The sequence below is a fragment of the Rhineura floridana genome, chromosome 1 (genome assembly GCF_030035675.1).
Source record: "Rhineura floridana isolate rRhiFlo1 chromosome 1, rRhiFlo1.hap2, whole genome shotgun sequence".
Lineage (NCBI taxonomy): Eukaryota > Metazoa > Chordata > Lepidosauria > Squamata > Rhineuridae > Rhineura > Rhineura floridana.
In genome coordinates this window covers 159813392-159835142 of record NC_084480.1, presented here as the reverse complement: position 1 = coordinate 159835142, position 21751 = coordinate 159813392, and the positions used below count along the sequence as shown (strand labels likewise).

The following is a 21751-nucleotide window of genomic DNA, read 5'->3' as shown; positions in this document are numbered from 1 at the left end:
CTTGCACAGGAACCTTTCCTGGGATATTTTGCCTTAAGGTTGCTCTGGACTAAATGAAACAACACCAGGCGCTAAACATCTTAGAGCACATTTGAATAAGAATGTTTATGCTCTGGGTTTATTTCTTACCCTTATACAACATCTGGGTGCTAGGAGAGCAAGATACCATTTTTAAGAGAAGCTTGTAAGAGCTTTCTTCCCAAACTTGTGCCTTAAAAGGCTTTGCCAAGCACTCAGCATCACCATGAAAGTCTAAAAAGTACCCTCCAGTTTGTGTAGGGTGCAGCTGATGGCATATATCATTTTTCTCTGAACAAATTCATCCCACAAATACAAGCAGTAGAAATTCAATTGTTGGTTTTTTCTGCAATTTAGGTGGCTTAATCCTCACCTATGCAGTGTTTGTGATTTTCTAATTTCCATTTATTAAATGGAATCAGTGAGTGCTAATAGAATAAATAAGATTAATTTGTTAAATTTTGATCTCTGTGTGCATGTACATTTGTATATTGCATTTTGTGGATGTTTGCATTTCAGTTTGTGTTGTGTGGATAGATACACCGACAGAGAAGACTACACCATATATGGATAGCTGGTACTTGAAGGCTTCTTTCCACTGTCCTTCATTACATATTTTCCCCAGGGTTTCTCAAGTATACACCTGATGTAGTCAGCCATGGACAGACATTGTGCTCATCAAAATGACTGGGAAGCTGAGATGACCCCAGAACAAATGTGTCCAGGTCCCACAGACAACAGGCTCGGCCTGGCCTCCTGCCCAATTGGAAGCCTCCAGACCTTAGAAATTTATCCAGCTGGCTTCTACAAGAGAGAGAGAGAGAGGGTGTAAATGGATTAGAAACTGGGTGACTGCAGTGCATGTGGAGAGAAGCAAGTAAGAGCAAAAAGAATAGCTCTTAAATCACAATGAACTGTCAGGCAAGACACATTATCTGGCCTATTTGGTCCCTAAAAAGGATAATATACAAAGTAGGAAAAAGGATAGCGTTTGCTGGCTACTCTTTATGTCATAGAAGCCAGCAAAGCATTGGAGTGACAGAGTCTCACTTAACAATTTTGCGTAAGTCGCAGCAGCATTTGTATAGCACTGGAGTCTTCAGGGCGCTTTACATTGTCTCAGTACTCTGCAAGGAAATAACTGTCCTGGACCCAGTCAGAGATAAAATCTTTTTTGCTGTTTTTTCTGATTATAAAAGGTCAGTCAGGATGCTGAGGCAGCAACTGTTGGTGCTACTCAGTCATTACTCTTCCCTTGAAAGCTACAAGCTGAATGGCACTTGACTTTCCACACTTTTGGGGAGGGGAGGATAGGGCGTTTCCCCCAATGTACACCCTGCTGTGTTCTGTCTACACTAGTGGGTGTGGCAGAGCCATATTGAGCACAGAAGGCGAATTCACCCAACCGTGCCATTTTTAAAAACCATTCCCTCCCCCGCCATTTTCAATCTTTTAAAAAATCATTTTTAAATTTTGTGCTTATTATCTCAAAAATGTTAAAAATGGTTCTAGTGGGTGGCAAAAACTTTGCCTGACGTTTGTGCATTTAGATAAAAAACCCAGACTTAGACAAAAGGTATTATACAAGAATGCACACCAGGGAGGCTTGGGTTTCCCCAATATGTCCTGGTATTATGAAGCTCTTCATCTTCAAAATATCATGCAAATGCTACATGATCCAAAGGAATGCATATGGCTTTTCTCCCTCTCATAATACTAGAACTCGTGGACATTCAAAGAAGCTGAATGTTGGAAGATTCAGGACAGACAAAAGGAAGTACTTCTTTACTCAGCACATAGTTAAACTATGGAATTTGCTCCCACAAGAAGCAGTAATGGCCACCAGCTTGGATGGCTTTAAAAGAAGATTAGACAAATTCATGGAGGACAGGGCTATCAATGGCTACTAGCCATGACGGCTGTGCTCTGCCACCCTAGTCAGAGGCAGCATGCTTCTGAAAACCAGTTGCCGGAAGCCTCAGGAGGGGAGAGTGTTCTTGCACCCGGGTCCTGCTTGCGGGCTTCCCCCAGGCACCTGGTTGGCCACTGTGAGAACAGGATGCTGGACTAGATGGGCCACTGGCCTGATCCAGCAGGCTCTTCTTATGTTCTTATGTTCTTATGCAAAAAACTCTCAGCACTACTCTGCCTCAGACACAAATAAATAAATTAACCCATTTTGGGGGCAGATTTAGAAGCATGGGTGTAGTAGAAAAAACACCTGACACCAGATATATCTCCATTAATACCATTTTGGATTCATCCCTTATTCTATCATAATGATAGCTCTCAGAGGTTCATAAAATGGAAAGAAGTAGGCCTTTATCGCTTGAGATCCTTTTATGAAGATCAAAAACCTCTATCTGGTATTCAATTGTCCGCTAAATTAGGGCAGGGAAGTAGAGACTGGTTCAGGATACATCAAATTCATATTTTATTTCAAATAAAACAGTGCAAGCCCAAGCTACCTGTAATTTTACTCCCTTTGAGCACATGGTCTGTAGCATACCCCCAGGCTTAAAAGGGATACTCTCCATGATATCTAAATTGATACGCAACTTTCACACAGGTAACTTACAAACCCTAAAATGACTGTGGGAAAGCGATATGGGAATTGTAATGGAAGAAGCTGATTGGGACAACGTTGGCAAAATAGCAGTTACTGTCAATATCTGCAAACATGAGGGAAAGCACATTCAAAGTACTCCATAGATGGTACTTAACTCCCCTGCATTGCCACAGAATAAATCCTCATACATCACCACTATGCTGGAGAGGATGTGCACAAATAGGTACATGGTATCAGATGTGGTGGTTGCGAAATGCAATTCAAAAATTTTGGATTGATGTATTTAAAGAAATAACATTGATTTCTGCTCAAGAGGTCGCTTGCACACCACAGCTGGCATTACTAATGCTTTTTTAAAAAATGATCAAAGTAAACTGCTACACAAAGAACTAATTGCCTTCCTACTGGTAGCTGCAAGACAAGCAATCCCTCAACACTGGAAACGGATGCTTTAAGTTTAGACATATGGAAACAAAAGGTCTGGACATTAGCTCTGATGGAAAAACTGGCAAAACAAGTATGTGCATTCAAAGACCAAAACAAATATGGCTTTATTGAAACATGGTTTTGCTTTCTGTCCTATGCAAACACACATAGCCGAATAATGCACCCACCAGCAACTCATGTACAATTGTGGAGAGGAATGCATTTGCTTTGTAACCTGCAAAGGAATAGGAGACAACATTGTTAAGATGTAATTATAAGGGGAGGAGGAAGAGAAGGGAGGTGGGGATAAGTTTTAAATACTTACCTATTTGTAAAAATTCAATAAAACATATTTTTAAAAGCTGTTAAAAAGTAATAGTAGAAGAAAACTAAAATAACTGAACCAAAAATAAATGCCTTCATTAAATGGCACTGAACAGAAAGAGCAGGAAGACAGCACATTTGGAGGCATTGAACGAATTTTCAAATTTGCACTAAAAAGATTTTAGTATTTTGGTACTTATATATAAATACTTCGATTTGTTTTTTAAAAGACAGGGAAAAAATAATAAAATATTGGTTTTGTAGTTTAGATGCTGTTTAGCATTTCTGAGTTCAGGACTATATGTTTTGTAAGGTTTTGTTTTGAAATGAGCTTATGTAAAGCAGCAGAATGGCATGGGAGGTATTTTAAAATTAACATTGTGGCATGTGAAAAATCATACTATTTTTCAACCCCTAGTATGACACTTTCTCCCAAACACCCCTCCACCTCTCTCAGCCATCTTCACCCATTAACTGTCTTGTGTGGGAGCTGTTTCTCTCTGACCTTGACCAATGTGGTCTGTATGTGTGAATGTCACAAGGGCAAGGATAGTGTGGTTCCCACCTCAGAAGAATGCCATCAGTTGGGTGGGAAGGCCCACAGAATCAAAAGTTGGCACACTTGTGGTATTCTCTCGCTCACTCGCTCACTCACTCGCGTGCACACATACCCAGACCAACATAGGAGTGCACCACAGGGAAATGGTTCCCATGGATTTGGTGCATATATAAAGTTTGAGAGGCGGTGTTCTACTGAGGATGCTATCTTTTTAGCCTCTATTTTTGCATTTCTGATTGGTGCTAATACATTCTGATGATTGTGACTTTCATTCATTTTTTCAGAAACCATTTATAGCCTCCCATCTGAAAACAGTTAGAAGCTCCAAGTCAGGGAACGTACAACAAGACAAAGAAAATGGGAGCTTTCCATATCTCTCAACTCACCCAAAATGAATATAACTCAGAATTTCATAGGAAAGTTTGGAGCTGAAGGCAAAGAGGCCCCACATGGAAAGGTCTGAATAGCCTCAGGCTGGGGTGAAATGAAAGGCTAGGAAGAAGCCTGTTTCATTCATCTTGGGGAGACAGTAAGAATTCATGCAGATTATCTGCAATCTCCATATCTTGTTTTAAGCACACCTTTGACTCCGTTGTCATCCAAGGGTCCAACTGCCTCCCTAGGGGGTCTCCTGCTTTGAATGTATTTAAATAATTTTTGTAGTTGGTTTTTATGTTTTTAGCAATGTACTCACATTTTTTAGCATACTTTCTTGCATTTATTTTGCCAGCATGTGTTCCTTTTTACTCTCATTCGACAAGGCTCCCTTCAAAAAATTGATAATAGCCTCTAATAGCATCTTTCACTTGGCCCACTAACAACGACAGCATCCTCTTGGCCTCAGTAGTACTTTTCCTGGTCTGTGTTCTACACTCCAGTTGAGTTTCCAGTATTGTGTTTTTAAACAGCTCCCAATCATTTTGGAGTGATTTGACCCACTTGACTTTGACTTTCAGCTTTCTCTTTATCAATCCCCTCATTTTCCTCAATTTTCCTGTTTTGAATGTTGGAGTCTATGAGCAGAGAAACATTTACTGTTGTGCTGGTTCCAGTGTGTCTCCACCTCTGTTTTCTGAAAACGGGGGCACATGACACTAGACAAACTTTGCCCCTTTTTACTCTAAAACCTGGTTGGATCAGCTCCTGCGTTGTTGTTTTTAAATTCAGATTCAGACAGAGTTCGCAAGATCAACCAGTTACCCATCCAGGTGTGGCCAATGGAAACACTTTGCTGTAGACTCAGGCAGAGATAGTGGTTGGCCTAACACTTTGCTGTGGGTGGTCCTGAAGATTTGAAGTCAGCAGTGGGGAAGGGAGATGTGTCCAGCCATGGGCAGAGTCATTTCAAAATGCAGGCAGAAAAATCATTGGTGCTTTTGAAGTGACCAGTGTGCCCACAGTCTATGTCAGGGTAGTTTCAATCACCCATTACTACAACATTTCCTAGTTTGGATGTTTTCTTGATTTCATTTTTCATCTCAAGATGAAGCATTTTGATCAGGGGGACAATAGAATGTCCACAGTACTAAATTACCCTTGAGGTCTGGTATCACCACCCACAACAATTCTGCAGAGGAGTCTGCCTCTTTTGGGGTTTCTAGCTTGCTGGATTCAATGACCTCTTTCATGTATAGAGTGACACCCTCTCCAATATGTCCTTTCCTGTCCTTCCAATATAGTGTATATCCAATAATACCTGTGTCCCACTGGTTTTCTCTGTTCCAAAAAGTTTCAGTTATGCTCACTATATCAATGCTGTCCTCTAAGACCAAGCACTCCAAGTGTCCCATCTTGGCTCATAGGCTGGCCTAGAAAAGAATACGCTCAACAAACAAATAGTCAGCCTATCATTCTGAATAAGTGAGTGCTAACCTGACTTGCCTTCCCTTGTAATGTTACCGTAAGGAAACTCCCATAGTTGTTGATATGAGAATTAAAGACGCTCTTGTTCCAATATTCTGGTGCTGGCTGCTGGGCTTACACCTAAACCCTGCTTACACCTGTTGGGATTCCCTTTTCCAAGTTCAGTAGTTTTCTGTGCATCTGCCAAATACCTTACCCCCACCTCCTCCAGCTGCTCTGCAAGTTTCTAGGATCAGAAAAACCCAAAACAATGTATTGTTGCTAAATAATTTTCCATAGTTTGTCACACTTTAACTTTCTACATAGTAACACTTTCCCCTATTTAAACCAATACCCAATCCCACATTTGGAAACACTTTGTGACACCCCCCTTCCCCACAATATGCAACTTGCTTTATTTGTCCATATTTGTTCATATTTATTTATGCACCATAAAGTTCTATTTTATTTGTCCTTCTGAAACTGGGTCATAGTAATTGCCATTCTACAGATAGAGGAACTGAGGTTGCATGAATGCCCAAGGCCCCCAGTTGTGCACAGCAACATGGAACAAAAAGGATTCCAAGTGGGAGGTAATTCTAAAACAGCACTTGCAGCTTGCAGCTATGTGTCACAGACATGACCAGCTGATAACATTTTTCTGCCCAAAAGAATCCAAGAGGCACACTCCAAGATGCCTTGCAATGTTGCAGAGGATCCCAGAGTAGTGCCACCATGGATGCTGAGCCCCAGTGCCTTTTGCTATAGGAGCTCCTAGAGTGCACCTCTTGGATTGCCTGCTTCTTCTTCCTTGTCACACCTAAAAACATTCCTGCCCCAATTAACCATTTTAGCAATTGCGGCAGGTACTGCTTATATAACTTTCAAAACGTTGCAATGTTGGAGCAGCCATTGATGGCTGCAGCTTTCCTCAGAAACGGAGTTTTCTGCTTTAAAGGCTCTCACCACCTGTGGATCTCAGGAACACTGGTGTTCCCTATCAGTGCTTGCTTTAATGTAGATAGTCATTGCTATTTCCCTAACAGAGCTGCACTAGTAGAATTCCAGAGGTTTGGTTCAAAGTCCTGTCCCTCTTAACTTTCTAGAGCAAAGAAGAGAATGCAGGAGTGCTGCCCCACCTCCATACCCAGATCAGGCAATGAAACAGAGCTTGACTCCCTGCCCCTTGCTCTAACTGCTAGCTTACATGCCCCTATCAGTCCTATTGAAGTAAGGTTTTTAACTCTGCAAATCTGAAAGTTACTGGCACTGAGCAGAGAGGCTAAAGGGTGGTGACTAATTTATCTCAGCAGTTTGCTATACCTAATGAGCCAAACGTCTGACTCTAGCAGATTGAGTCCTGCTCTTTACTTGCCTTATAAGTCCAGCCTCCTTCCTCACTTGCTTTGCTTTCTGTGTTTTTCCTCCCCCTTTTCCTTGGCTGTCCATAAATCTGGTAACAATCAGAAGCAAGCAGCAGTGGGCCAGTGAGGCAGTGCAGGCTGGAATGACGGAGGGAGGGAGGAGTACAAGAGCCTGCACGAGTGCCAGGTTCCACAGTACTTTTATAAACATGTTTGCCTTAAGCCAAGCAGTGCACATTTTCAGCCTTTATATGGGAAAGTAGCAGAGAAATGGGGCCTTTGAGAATCTTTGGGGCTCCCAGCTTAAGGAGGGAAGGGTCATCTTACTTGGAGCCTCTGTTAATCAGGTAGGAGTTAGCTGAAGCATATATCTACCTTCTACTGCCATCCCTGCTAATTTTCTTCACATTTTTTTCACATGCCACAAAGTTAAATTGAAAATACCTCCCATGCCATTCTGCTGCTTCCCATAAGCTCACCTTACAAAATGTATAGTCCTGAACTCAGAAACGCTTGCTTAACAACCCTAAATTTTCATGGTGATACACAAAACAGTCAGAGAGAATCGAGAGTTCAAAGTATAAAACAAAAAAATCCAGACCCCTGGACTTTTTTCTGTCAGTGATCTCATAATTTGTTGAAATTAATTAAAAATCAGCCATGTTCACAGAAAGGAGGTCAGGTCTCCAAAGTTTGATAGAAATATCTGTGGGCTATAGGTACATTCTTAAACCACAAGGACTTTTTGCCTATAAGTGAATGTTGCTCTGACAGAGCATATCAACACAGCACAAGACACCTTCAGGTTATCTATTTCTCCACCATGCTGTGGGATCTGCAGAGTGTGTGTGAAATGGGGTGATGTGTGTGAATTTAAGTGTGAAAAGAAGGTGGTTTTAGACAACTATGACATTGTGCTGGTCACAGCATTAAAAACAAACAAACCCAAAACCCAGACAACGCATCTGAACTAGGACAGAAGAGGCAAGGGTATGAGCTGATCCAGCATTTGACTTGTACATACATATACTTGTATACATACATGTGTGTGTGTGTGTGGTTTACATCTCAGTGAATAATCTGTTAACATCTTTTAAGAATACTGTGAAAATGCCTGATGATACTTGTGGGGGAAGGGGGTGATACTGAGTGTACTCATTCAGTGCATCTGTATACAGCCAAACCTGATCTCTCACCCATCCACATGGAATCTTAGTCTGCACACATTTGGGAGGTTTTACCAGATCTGCTTTTGTGTATAGACACATGTATATGTGAACCTACACATATGTCCACAGAAATATAACTTTGAGGATCTTACCAGAAGACAATTGTGTGTCACAATCGCAAGTTATTGCAACTGAGCTAATATATTTGGAAGTATGCCATATAGTCTTGCTTTTTGGGGAGAATTAGCAAGAACCTGCAAATGCCAATATGAATCAGAACTTGGACAAGTTACTTTTTTTGAACTACAACTCCCATCAGCCCAATCCAATGGCCATGCTGGCTAGGCTAATGGGAGTTGTAGTTCAAAAAAATAACTTTTCCATGCTCTGATATGAACGAATACAAAATGGTGAATAGTGAGGAAAATAGCTTTGTGGCTTGAAGCACTAATACAGAAGTATAAAATAGTAATGTGACTAGTGAACACAAATTACAGACTTCCCAAGCCCACATTGCCCAGACCATAAGCTTCTACAATTCCTATTGCAGAGATGGAAGACAGCAGAGATATTGTCTCATGTTGGAGTGGAAGCAGGCACTAGGAAACCAGAAAAATTGCAATGGAAGCCTAAATGCTCTAGGGCAGCCTTTCCCAACCGGTGTCCCTCCAGATGTTGTTGGACCACAACTCCCATCAGCCTCAGCCATTGGCAATGCTGGCTGAGGCTGATGGGAGTTGTGGTCCAACAACATCTGGAGGCACACTGGTTGGGAAAGGCTGCTCTAGGGGGAAAGTTTAGATGCAAATGACTGTGGTTTGGACAAACAGGAAGGTAGCGAGAGTGAGATCAGAGAAAGGTAGAGATGGTGGTAATAGCCTGTTTTAGAGGGAGAGTCAAGAGAAGTGGTCTGAGTTTCATTGTCACCTGTGTTTACATAGTCATAGCTAGGGCAGAGAGACACACTCACTGTTCTCCAGGTTCCAGTGCATCTCCATCTCTCTTTTCTGAAAATGGGGGCACACGATGCTAGTCAGATTCCACCCCTTTTCACTGTAAGACCTGGTGGGATCAGTTCAAGTGCATTTTTTAAAAAAAATTCAGCTTCAAACAGATTTTGCAACTGATCAGCAGATCAACCTGTTGCCCCACCAGGTGTGGCCAATAGAAACACTTTGTTGTAAGCGAGCAGGGTGCTCACAGCCCGAGTCTGGGGTTTGTGGCAGTGATTCAAAAAGCAGGTCGTAGGCCCTTTCAGTACAGGGGGCCAGCTAGCTGCCTCTGTTTTCTGAAAGAGTAACCAACAGGCTCAGACAAAGTGATTGAATCTGAAGAAAATAGCAAACATGACAGAGAGGCAGGGAGAAGCAAGGATAAAGAATCTAGCTAGGCTGCAGAAGTCTCACTTTGCCCAGTGATGCCCAGTTATAGGAACCAGGGTTCCTTTTTGGCATAACATTAACACAAAGGGTGATCTTGTTAAGGACAGGATTAGAAGGATAGTCCTTCCTTAGTATTAAAGATATTTTACCAGGAAATGTAAATTTAGACACTCTAATTATGGGTGGAAGATGCTTGCTGGAGGAAGCCTTTTGTAAAGTTAATGGCTAAGTAAGGGTATCTACTTGCATTAGATATTGGAAGGATTCAGGGGACTTTCACTAATGTTGTGGTCAATGTGGAAGTTCAATCATACATGGTTGTTATTCTGAGAGAATATCTGTCTTAAACCAATGTGGCCCTCTTTGATTACTTTGCAGTGACAATACACTAATGGTTTAGAGCATAGCCAAATAGGCACATAGTTCCAAGCCACATACAGAGTTCCAGCTGAACTGAACTTCTTGTAACAAAGGTGCCAAGCATTGTTGGCACAGAACCCTGTGTCGCATACTTCCATCAAATTTGGATGACTTTCTACATATACATGGGGAGCATTTTATAAGGCTGTAAAAAGTAATGGACTTATTCTGTTCAATGCCAGATTTTAAGGATCCACCAGCATTACTACAGTAGGGCCCCGCTTTATGGCGTTCTGCTTTAAGGCGTTCCGCTGATGCGGCGCCTTTCATTTTCAATTTTAAAGGGTTTTTTCCCCCTTTTGCGATGTTTTGCACCATTTCCGCATCATTTCCGCGCAATGCGGCCCATTAAAGTCAATGGGGTTCCACTTTACAGCGTTTTCCACTTTACGGCGGGGGTCCAGAATGGAACCCGCCGTATAAGCGGGGCCCTACTGTATAGGATTTTATTATCTCACGATGTGCAAAGTTAATACGTTCAGAATAGCAACGAGGGCAAAATTTGATTCGAAGGAAACTGAATCTATCAAATTTGCACTTTCCGAAACTATATGTGAACTGAAACACAGCCATTCTTCAAAATTCACATTCATCCAAGTTTTACAATGCTATTTTCCATCCAGTGTTTGCAAAACTGCATATATTAGGATGTATAACAATGAATATCTTTGCGAAAATAACATACAAAAATACATTATATTAGGAGAAAATGCTCGCAAAAATGTGTACATTGTCAAAACTGCATACTATTTATTTATTACATTTATACCCCACCATTCTTTTCCTGATAGAAACCCAAGGCGGCTTACATATGGTTCTCAAGCGGTCTCTCATCCAGGCACTGACCAGACCTAACCCTGCTTAGCTTCAAGCAGGGCTGGCCTCATGTGCCTTCAGACCATACTACAATGTGTTTATTAGGAGAAATACTGAAGAATTTTAACAATTTACCCCCACACACACACAAAATGCTACAGAAATGTGGAGAACTGAATTTAAGATTGGAAAAATGAGAAACAGAGAATTGAAATTCACATCTCTTTCCATTCCTAGTTCAGAACTACCCAAATTATTTTATGACCTGCTACTTTGGTACAACTCATATACATTTTAAACTTAGAGAAAAAAACAGTGTTTTCACCCCTTATGGAATGAAGATAGCAACAATGGATGGTATTCAATGCTAGTCCAACTCAGAGTAGACTCTTTGCAGTTAATAGATATGACTCAGCTAGCCTCATTAATTTAAATGGGTCTACTCTGAGTAGGACATGGGTGAATACAACTCAGTATATAGATCTGGCTGCCAGCCTCATCTGCAGTGCAAGACTTCTGCTTCGTCCCAATGTACCATGAATAGTGCTAGTGAGCCACACAGTCTTTCAAGCCTATTGGAGAAGCACTTTCTGTTTTCTAGTCATATGCCAAATCGTCTCCTTTATACCATTGCAGTACAACCATGTACATGTTTCCTCAGAAGTAAGAAGTAGTTAGTCCCACTGTGTTCAACATTCTATACACGTAGAAGTCCCTCCTCATTTATGCAATTCCACTGAATCTCAAACTTTTTGTGGAGTTATAATTATACCTATATAGCTTATATTGAAAAATTAGAAAAACAGAAATAATGTCATGTTTGAATTTAATGTCAATTTCAGGAAAACATCCTCTGGATCTTGCAGTTAAAAAAAAGTTGTAAAAGGGCCAAATGAAATAGGGAGCTTACAAGTTAAACCCCACTGTGTTTGGGGGTGGAAATCAAATATGAACAAGTCATAACGGTCATTTTTAAGGTGGAAAGTTCACCATAAGGTTGTAATTTTCAGGATGTGGAAACTTACCACATGGCAAAGTTTTGTAAGATGACCTTGCCATGTGAAAACTGAAGAGAAAAGTCACAATGGGCAATATTCCCATAATTTTCTGCCAGATACATTGATAGAACACCTGCCTTCCAGCTGAAGCTCCCAGAGTCTGTCCTAGTCATCTCCTCTTAAAGAAGCAATGCTGGGGGAAGTCCTGCCAGCCCTCTACAGGCTTTACCATTAAGCCATCTGGGGAATCTGGACTAAGAGTTTGATTGAGTAAAAGACATGATCACATGACTTAACGTTGACCACATTGGGCCCAACAAACTTTCAAATTAACCCTTCAGTGAGTTTAGTGGCATAGTGGCTTGCTTTACATGTGGTACAGAACATTTAAAATGTTTTCTATCTCAGTAACAGAGCACATACTTTAAATTTTGGGCAATCTCAGGTTCAATCTCTAATTTTCACCTGCAGGGCCAGCAAAAAATCTCTGCCAGAGATTTTGGAGGTACAGTCTATCCTAAAATCAGGACAGTCCTGATGTCTGTTCAGGTTTGCAGCATTCCATATTGTGGCACCAATATAATCCTCAAAGCTCAGTGTGTCATTTGGCACATGCAGCCTCATCAATTCCTGAGGGAGCTGCTGGGATTTTAATTTTTCCTGATGATGTGAGGTTGGGATGCATGGAGGCTGAATCAGAGCTTCCCCCTCTCCCCCCTGCTGCATGCTATATCTTTACTAAGAATGAGCATTTCCATTTATAGAACCCTAGTGGTTGGACTGACGTCACCACCCTGCTAGCTTGGTAAACACACAGAGAGAGAGAGAGAGAGAGAGAGAGATGCTTCCTTTGCCAGAGAACAAAGATGCTACTGGGTTGCTACTGCAGCATCCCACTTGGCAGGGCCATGGTTGATGTCTGGTGCTCCAAAAAAATGTGGCATCAATAGCTCATGGGTAGAGATGGCTGAGGAATGAGGTCATTGCTTAGAGATCTCCCATGCAAGGAAAGGGAGTCCACAGGGCTACCCAGGAAGCTAGAAGTCCCAGTTGGCTCACAGCATTGCTTTGGTGACTAGTCTGTTCCTTTGCCCTGCAAAAAAAAAAAAAGCCCGTTTTTCCTAAATGAAAGCACATTTTCTAATCAGTTGAGGGACTTATTTTGCATAGGAATCATAACCTTCTGAATTTTGCTACCTAGAAGTTAGGTAGCTATTTTTCAATCCCCTTCTCCTATCTCCCTGTGTCATCCCTTCCTCCTTCCATTTCTGCTTATGAGTTTTAGGAGAAAACTTAAACAGGGAAATTCCTCTGGTGTTGGCTACCCCAAACACATGTTCTTAGGCATATTTATTTCACCTTACCCTGCATGACACTTATATATATACATCATTAAAAGGCGAAACACACACTTTCTTCCCCTCTCCCCTTCACCATATTTTTTCTCTCTTTTCCTTCTTCTCCCCTCATTCCGGCTTTGGGCTAGAACAAAACCACAAACCTTTTTGCTGCTGAGTTGAGAATGAGATCCTTGTTGACACCTTCTCCCACAACAACAGGGAGAAAGGCAGCATTAAAGGGATATGTGTTGACTACTGAGAAGAGTCTTCTCAGTGACTGACTCACCTCCTTTCACTCTGTTTGGCTCCAATCAGCAGGAAAAAGACGAGGAAGCATGTTAGAAGACTCTTCTCAGTGGCTAATACACTCCCCTTTCATGCTGATTGGCTCATAGGATGCTAGAGACATAGGGACCCTGCTGGGACTTTGCTCCCAAAAAAAGTATGGGGTCTAAGACTCCTCCCAAGACCCCGGATTACATTCCTGAGTGGCTTATTTGGGGGGGGGAATTCCTATGTGAAGGTTTGGTGTCCTCTGCTTGGATCTGACTCTTATGCTTCTATTATGCCACCCCTTATCCATGCCCTCTTTAAGACTAAGGGTCCAGTACCAGTGCATAAAAGGTTTCTTCCAGAGCCTAATCTTTTTGTCTGAATCCCCTACAAAAAATTTCTTGCTGCATCCCCAGGCTAGGACTTCTGTGCCATCTACCACATGAAGTAAAAGGTAAAGGTGTCCCCGCACTTGTAGTGCGAGTCGTTTCCGACTCTTAGGGTGACGTCTTGCGATGTTTACTAGGCAGACCGTATATATGGGGTGGGATTGCCAGTTCCTTCCCCGGCCTTTCTTTACCCCCCAGCATATGCCGGGTACTCATTTTACCGACCACGGATGGATGGAAGGCTGAGTGGACCTCGACCCCTTTTACCGGAGATTTGACTTTCTCCTTCCGTTGGAATCGAACTCCGGCCGTGAGCAGAGCTTCGGCTGTGTTACTGCCGCTTACCACTCTGCGCCATGGAGGGTCAATACCACATGAAGTAGGAGGGCTTAATAGCTCTCTGTACTTTGTCAAATATGTTAGGTGTGTTCTGTGCACTTCTTCAGGCTTGAATTGCCTGGCCATGTTTGAAGGATGCCTTAGAACCCCAGGAAGAGGCAGAAAAAGTCAAATCCTTTCATTGGTCTGAGAAAGTACACAGGAAAGGCAAGTCCCTTTCCAAAGACATCTGCTGGATAGTGAAGAATTAATAGGATTAACTGAGCCAGCTTTCAACCAAGTCCCAGGGTAGGGAGTGTATATGTGTGTGTGTGAGAGAGAGTTCCACCCCCCTCAATTACATTCACCCTTCCTTCAAGGAGTTCCAGATTTCCCCCCACATTTTATTCTCACAACAGTCCTGTACATAAAAAAATAAGAGGATCCCAGCTAGATCAGGCCAAAGGCCCATCTAGTCCAGCATCCTGTTCTCGCAGTGGCCAATGAGATGCTATGAGAAGCTCACAAGCAGGACCTGAGTGCATCAGCACACTTGTGATTCCCAGCAATCAGTATTCAGAAGCTTACTGCCTCCGACAGTGCCTGTAGAACATCGCTATCATGGCTAGTATTCACTGATTTAGCCTTCATGAATTTGTCTAATCGTCTTTTAAAGCCATCTAAGTTGGTGGCCGTCACTACCTCTTGTGGGAGCAAATTCCGCAGTTGTGCTGTGTGAAGAAGTACTTTAAGTTAAGAGGGGCAGGACTTTGAACCAAACCTCTGGAATTAGAGTTACCAGATCTCCGGTTTTCGGCCGGAATCTCCGGCTTTGGGGGGGTGTTTTCTGGCGCCACGGCCAGACCACACACCCTGTCCCTGGATCTCCGGTTTTTGGCATGGTGTGGCATGGCCACCCAGCAGGGCTGGCCACAGGGCAGGAGATCCCAAGCCCCTTACCATTCTCCCGCTCTACTTACCGTTCTCTTTGCTGTTTTTTGCAGCACGCACAGGTTTGCCATCAATCGAGATGGCGGCCAAGGTTTCCCTAAGGGGCTGAAGCCTCTGCCGCCATCTTGGTTGATGGCATGCATGTGTGCTACACGCTCGTGGCTTCAGCCTCTTAGGGAAACCTTGCCTGCCATCTTAATTTATGGCAAACCTGCGCACGCTGCAAAAAACAGCAGAGAGAAAGATAGGTGAAGCGGGAGAATGGTGGGCAGCTCTGAAGCTTCTGCCCTGCTATCCTGCTGCGGATTGCGGAAGGGGAGCGCAGGGGCCCCGCAGCTGGTCAGCCACTGTGAGAAGAGGATGTGCTGGACTGGATGAGCCCACGTTGGCCTGATCCAGCACTGCAGGGCTCTTCTTAGGTTCTTAACCCACCATCCTCCATGAGGACTAGAGAGCCACCCTTGATCCCTGGTGCTGCTCCCTCCCCAGGACTGATAGGGTGCTGCCTGGATTAACCACCCTCTAATAATCTCCCGACCCCCCCATCCCAAAAAACAAAACTGAACCAAACCCTCCTCGCACACTTGGGTCAATGCAGGTGGGCACCCCCTCATGCCACACCTTCTTGCAGGTTGACCAGTTTGGGCTCCTGCCAAAAGAGCCCCCCTTCCCCCAGTTTCCCTTCTCCCTCAAACATGCCTTGAGCCACCCCTGGCATCCTCTCCCCCCTCTGGAACTCCCCACACTCCGTGGGGAAGGACTGTGGCTGAGTGGGCAGAGCACTTTCGCATGTAGAAGGTCCCAGGTTCATCTCCAGGTGGGGCTTGGGAAGACTCCCTGCCTGAAACGCAGGAGACCTGCTGCCAGTCAGTGTAGGCAGTACAGAGATAGATGTACCCAATGGTTTGACTTGGTGGCAGGCAGCTCCCTGTGCCCCCCTTCATTGACTGCACCTCATACACTGAGGCTCAGGTACATGGCCCCTCCTTTTGCCTTAAGATGCCGCTGGTGATGTGCACACACCATGTACTAATTAATGCATGGCATATCTATAATTATAGGTTTGTAGACTCTGTGGAACAACTGCCCTGGTGTGCTTTCCGGTGCTAGACTAGAAGAGATGTGTTCCATACTTGGGTTTAGGCCTCTAGTGCTTGGAGCACTCCAGGACAACACATTTTAAAATAAGAAGCATGTGTGGGAGAATGAATAAACCTAGAAAATGTAAAAAGTGGAGGGGTTTTTAAATGAGACTAACTAGTGCTTCCAGCATAAGGAAAATATATTTCAGAAGTTCTGTAATTAATCTATATCATTTATAAAATGTAAAATTTTGTAGGAGAGCTTTAGATTTTAACATCACAGGATTTAGAAAAATGTTATTGGCTTAAGCAGAGGGTAGTGGGAATGTACATCGTGGTGTGTATAGTGGAAGAACTATTTCTCCTAAGGATTATCACAGTTACCTAAAAAAATTCCTGCAGTACTTTGATCTTCATCAAATCTGAACTTCTAGGTATTTGTGCAAGAGATTGGATTTATTATCTGGATAGACCATATTTCATGCTCCTGTATTCTAAGATGCAATGAGTTATTTAAATAATTCATTAATTTATATTATTTGGTGGAGCTAGTGTTAATGTTAATTTTTTATTATTATTATTATTATTATTATTATTATTATTATATCCCACCCTTCCTCCAAGCAGGAGCCCAGGGCGGCAAGTAAACAGGACAGATGTGTCCTTGAGAGAACCTCTCTCTCTCTCTCCACACACCCCTCCCAATATCCCTAGGTGTCCATCTCTTGAAGTTTGCAAAGAATTTACTGGGTTCTTGCACAGAAGTCGAGAGAAGGTGTTTTGGACAGGAAAGGCATTTTTTTTGTTTGAATGGTATGCTCCAAGCAACTGTGGTTGATACTTAACGTATCATGCTTTATGATGTCACTAGGGCCCGCCCCATGATGTCACTAGGGCCCGCCCCATGATGTCACTAGGTCCCGCCCCCGTGACATCACTAGGGCCCACCCCATGATGTCACTAGGGCCCACCCTATGACATCTCAGGTTTTGGGATGCTTCCGACCTGGCAACCCTATCTGGAATTCTACTAGTGCAGCTCTGTTAGGGAAATAGCAACGACTATCTACATTAAAGCAAGCACATTGATAGGGAACACCAGTGTTCCTGAGAGCCACAGGTGGTGAGAGCCTTTAAAGCAGAAAACTCCGTTTTTGAGGAAAGCTGCAGCCATCAATGGCTGCTCCAACATTGCAACGTTTTGAAAGTTATATAAGCAGTACCTGCCGCAATTGCTAAAATGGTTAATTGGGGCAGGAATGTTTTTAGGTGTGACAAAGAAGAAGAAGCAGGCAATCCAAGAGGTGCACTCTAGGAGCTCCTATAGCAAAAGGCACTGGGGCTCAGCATCCATGGTGGCACTACTCTGGGATCCTCTGCAACATTGCAAGGCATCTTGGAGTGTGCCTCTTGGATTCTTTTGGGCAGAAAAATGTTATCAGCTGGTCATGTCTGTGACACATAGCTGCAAGCTGCAAGCGCTGTTTTAGAATCACCTCCCACTTGGAATCCTTTTTGTTCCACGTTGCTGTGCACAACTGGGGTCTAGTCTGTGTATGTCTGTGGCCACTCCAGGTACCTTTGGGAGAAAGGCGGGATTTAAATAATTATGATGATTTTCTTCTGATATTCTCCTTGCTGCTGTAGCTGATCTCATCTATCAGGATGAGAAATTTCTGGACCCTTGTGCCACACCTGTAAAACAGCTTCTTCAAAAACTTTGCTGACACAACTTGAGAAGCCCAGGAATTGCCCCCCACCACTCTGCCCCCTCCAGGCACTTGTAAATCCATCAGATAATTGGAAGAGAAGAATCCTGGTTCTTTCCTCTTGCTTTGGCTCTTCCCTACAGGAAGGCAGGGAAGTCACACGTCTGTGAACCCATTTGTGTTGGTTCTCTTCTCGCACTAGTTGTTGGGCAATTTGACCTGTGTTTTTGTGGGAAACCAGATGATTGGGTTTCCTGCCCACTTCCTATGGAGGAACTGAGAGTGGGCCCTTCAATTTCATAACAAAAGACCACAGTACCTGCTGCAAATGAAGTAAGGATCATGCACAGGGCAGCCTATATGAGTTTGGTCTGAGCGTACACTCATAGGCTCCTGTTAAACAGGATCATAACTGTGTGGTCAGCGCAAACAATTTTGATTCACTACTCCACATCCATTTGTACACTTAATGACAATGTGGTCCACCATCATCTAGGCCAGCATCACCCAAGTTGCTGTTTATAAGGAAGCACATACACACCATTTATCAAAGAAATGTTCCTAGTGTCAGGTATAGGTTGATAACCTCATTAATCAGGTATTTCTAACCAAATATGTTTGAATCAGCATAGTTATTAATTTTTATATATTTTATGAGAGCTTAGATATAATTTTAATCTTGCATAAACTGCTTTGAGTTTAGGATATGTGGGATGCAAGTATCTTAAACAAACAAACAAAGGGTCTTTGTATCAAAGAACCATATAACATTTTGTGGTATCTATAGGGCCTATATTTTCCTTTCATCAGTGATGACCATAGCAGCTTTACAGGGAGAGGTGGCTTTGATTGTGCACAGAGAAAAGGGTTAACACCCCTGCCCAGCTCCAATTCCTCACATCAGCTTGCAGCTTGTTAATATTAAAAAAAGCAAAAAAATGGGAAATCCAATCACATAGCAGGTACATCACAGCTAAGCTGCCTTATTTTGGGATTTGGTGTATATGTGTACTGGAGGGAAGAATCTTCCTCCACCCCAATACTTTCACCCCTGTTCTGGCTTCAGACCCAGCTGTCACTGTCATTCATCTTTCAGAATTGCAGTCCATTGGGAACCACAGCTGTGCAAGCGGCACTGAAGTGAACAAGACTTCAGCAACAGCTAGATTCCAAGAACATCAAGAAATATTCCTGGTGGGGTGCACCCTACAACAGCACTCAAGAGAAAGAGAATCATTAGGTATAGTTTTCTGATGGAAACTGAGGGGGAATGATATGTCTCAGAGTATCACAGGTTGGTACTAAAAGACAAATGAGTGAGCATGCACCTGCTGTGAAAAAGGCATACTGTATTCAATTTTGGGGATCATTACAAAAGGTACTGAAAAGAAAACTGCTACTATCATAATGCCTTTATACAAATCTATGGTGCAGCCAGCTATACTTGAAACATCGTGTACAGTCCTGGTCACACATCAAAAAGATGCTGTAGAATGTGAAAGGGGGTAGCCGCACCATGCAGCAACTCCCCTGTGAAGAAAGGTTACAACATTTGGAGCTTTTTAGCTCAGAAAAATGGTGAGTAATGGAGACACAATAGCTGTGTATAAAATAATACATGGTGTGAAGAAAGTAGATCTCTCTTGTCATAGTTGGGGTTATCCAATAAAGCTGAATGGAAGGAAATTCAGGAAGGACAAAAGGGAATACCTCATCACATAGTATATCGTCAAAACAATGGAATCCACACACTCAAAATGGAGTGACTGGCCACTAGCTCTGATGGCTTTAAAAGAAGTTTTGGCAAATTCATGGAGGTTAAGGCTGTCAATGGCTACTAGTCATGATGGCTATATATTACCTCCAGTATCAGAGAGAGCATGTCCCTGAATATTGTGTGCTGGGGAAGTCAAACAGGAGAGGGCTGTTGCCATGGGCATCTCGGTGGCCCCTACAGGAACAGAATACTGGACTTGATGGGCCAGGACTTAAGTTCAGAGTAAAAACTCCAAGCTTTTTCTTTCTTTCTATTGATTTGTTCCTAGGATGAAGAATGGAATACAAATTATCAGCCAGCAGAGTCAGATGTTATCCAGAATAAGACAGAGATGTGATTAGACAGCTCATAAGGGCCAGGTGGTGGTGTTTTCAGTCAAAGAAAAAGTTGATGCGGAAAGACTGATCCAGCAGTCTGAGGCTGAAAGTAAAGAAGCCACAGGGAATTGATAAATGGGAGATCACAGGAGGGTTGCCAGACATCTTTGATTTTAAGGGACAGATTTGACCCCTTATCCCACAGCATCACCTTTCCACAGAATATAACCCTCTGCACAAAACATTCCCAATTTTTGCAGCTTTATGAGAAAAAAAACCACTATCTGTGCTTTAACCAACTAACCAAATAAATAAATAAATATATTAATAAGACTAAGTGCACTCAGACTTCCACCACCAATTAGTCTCCATAAAAACATACAAAATAAAATGCAGCATGATATAAAAATCATTTTTAAGTTGCTTTAAAAGAGGTGAGGAAAATTACATCAGTAGGAAGCACAGCAGATAATGTCAGTCAGCTATGACAAAAGGTAGCAGTGATATTTGCATGGCAGCTGCAGTTCAAAAGCAGAAAGAAGGAATAAATGGACAGTTCTCCCAATAGAAGGATCTACAAAGTGCAGTACCCCAAGGAACCTCTGCTTTTTCAAAAACTATCTTGAATTAGGTGTGAGTAGTAAAGTGGTTAGGTTTGCTGGTGATACTAAATTGTTTAGGGTTGTTAAAACTAAAAGGGATTGTGAAGAGCTCCTGAGTGAATGGTCAGTAAAATGGCAAATGCAATTCAATGAAAACAAATGTATAGTTATACATATTGGAGCATAAAAATCCACAGTTCATGGGGTCTGACCTGGCAGTGACTGACCAGGAATGAGACCTTGGGGTTGTAGTGGACAGCTCAATGAAGATGTCAACCCACTGTGTGGCAGCTGAGAAAAAGACAAATTCCACTCTAGGGATCATTAGGAAAGGTATTGAAAATAAAACTGCCAATATATCATATCAATCTATGGTGGGACTGCATTTGGAATGCTGTGTACATTTCTGTGTACAGCCTTACCAAAAAGGATATTGTAGAGCGGAAAAAGTACAGAAAATGTAAGAGGTGACATTATAGAAATGTATAAAATTATGAATGGTATGAGGAGATGGATAGAGAAAAGTTCTCCCTTTGTAATAGCACTAAAACCCGTGGACACCCAATGAAACAGTATTGGAAAATTCAGGACAGACAAAAGTAAGTACTTCTTCACATAGCTCATAGTGAAACCATGCAATTCGTTCTCACAAAAGGCAGAGATGGCCACCAACTTACATGACTCTCAAAGATGATCAGACACATTCAAGGAGGATAAGGCTATCAATGGCTACTATGACTACGCTCTGCCTCCATAGTTGGAGGCAGTATGCTTTTGAATACTAGTTGCTGGAAACCACAGGAGGGGAGAATGCTTTTAGGTTCTTATTAGCAAGAGCAGAGCTCCATAAATTATTTTCTGAGGCACAGTGCTATCTCTTGATGCTAGACAGCAATACCAGTGGCCTCAGAAAACATTCTGCCAACAGACACGTCCCTCTAGCATCACTTCCTCTTGATGCACCTGCAACCAGCCTCTCCTCTCCCCTCCTCAGTTCATATTGGAAAGAGTCTTCTCCAACTCATTTTGTTCACGACATCTGACCTGCCTACAAGGGCCACATGGACTATATATTATCCGGAACCAGATTCATGATGATTTCAATGC

The 21751-nt window shown here is 42.7% G+C and overlaps 1 protein-coding gene across 1 annotated transcript in view; it reads left to right on the top strand.

The window, feature by feature from the left end:
• CNN1 (calponin 1) overlaps positions 1–21751 on the top strand; it is a 121150-nt gene that overhangs the window by 29734 nt on the left and 69665 nt on the right. Inside the window, exon 2 of the mRNA XM_061582112.1 lies at positions 19045–19188. The gene's annotated coding sequence lies outside the window, so the exon portion shown is untranslated. The remainder of the gene's footprint in view (positions 1–19044; positions 19189–21751) is intronic.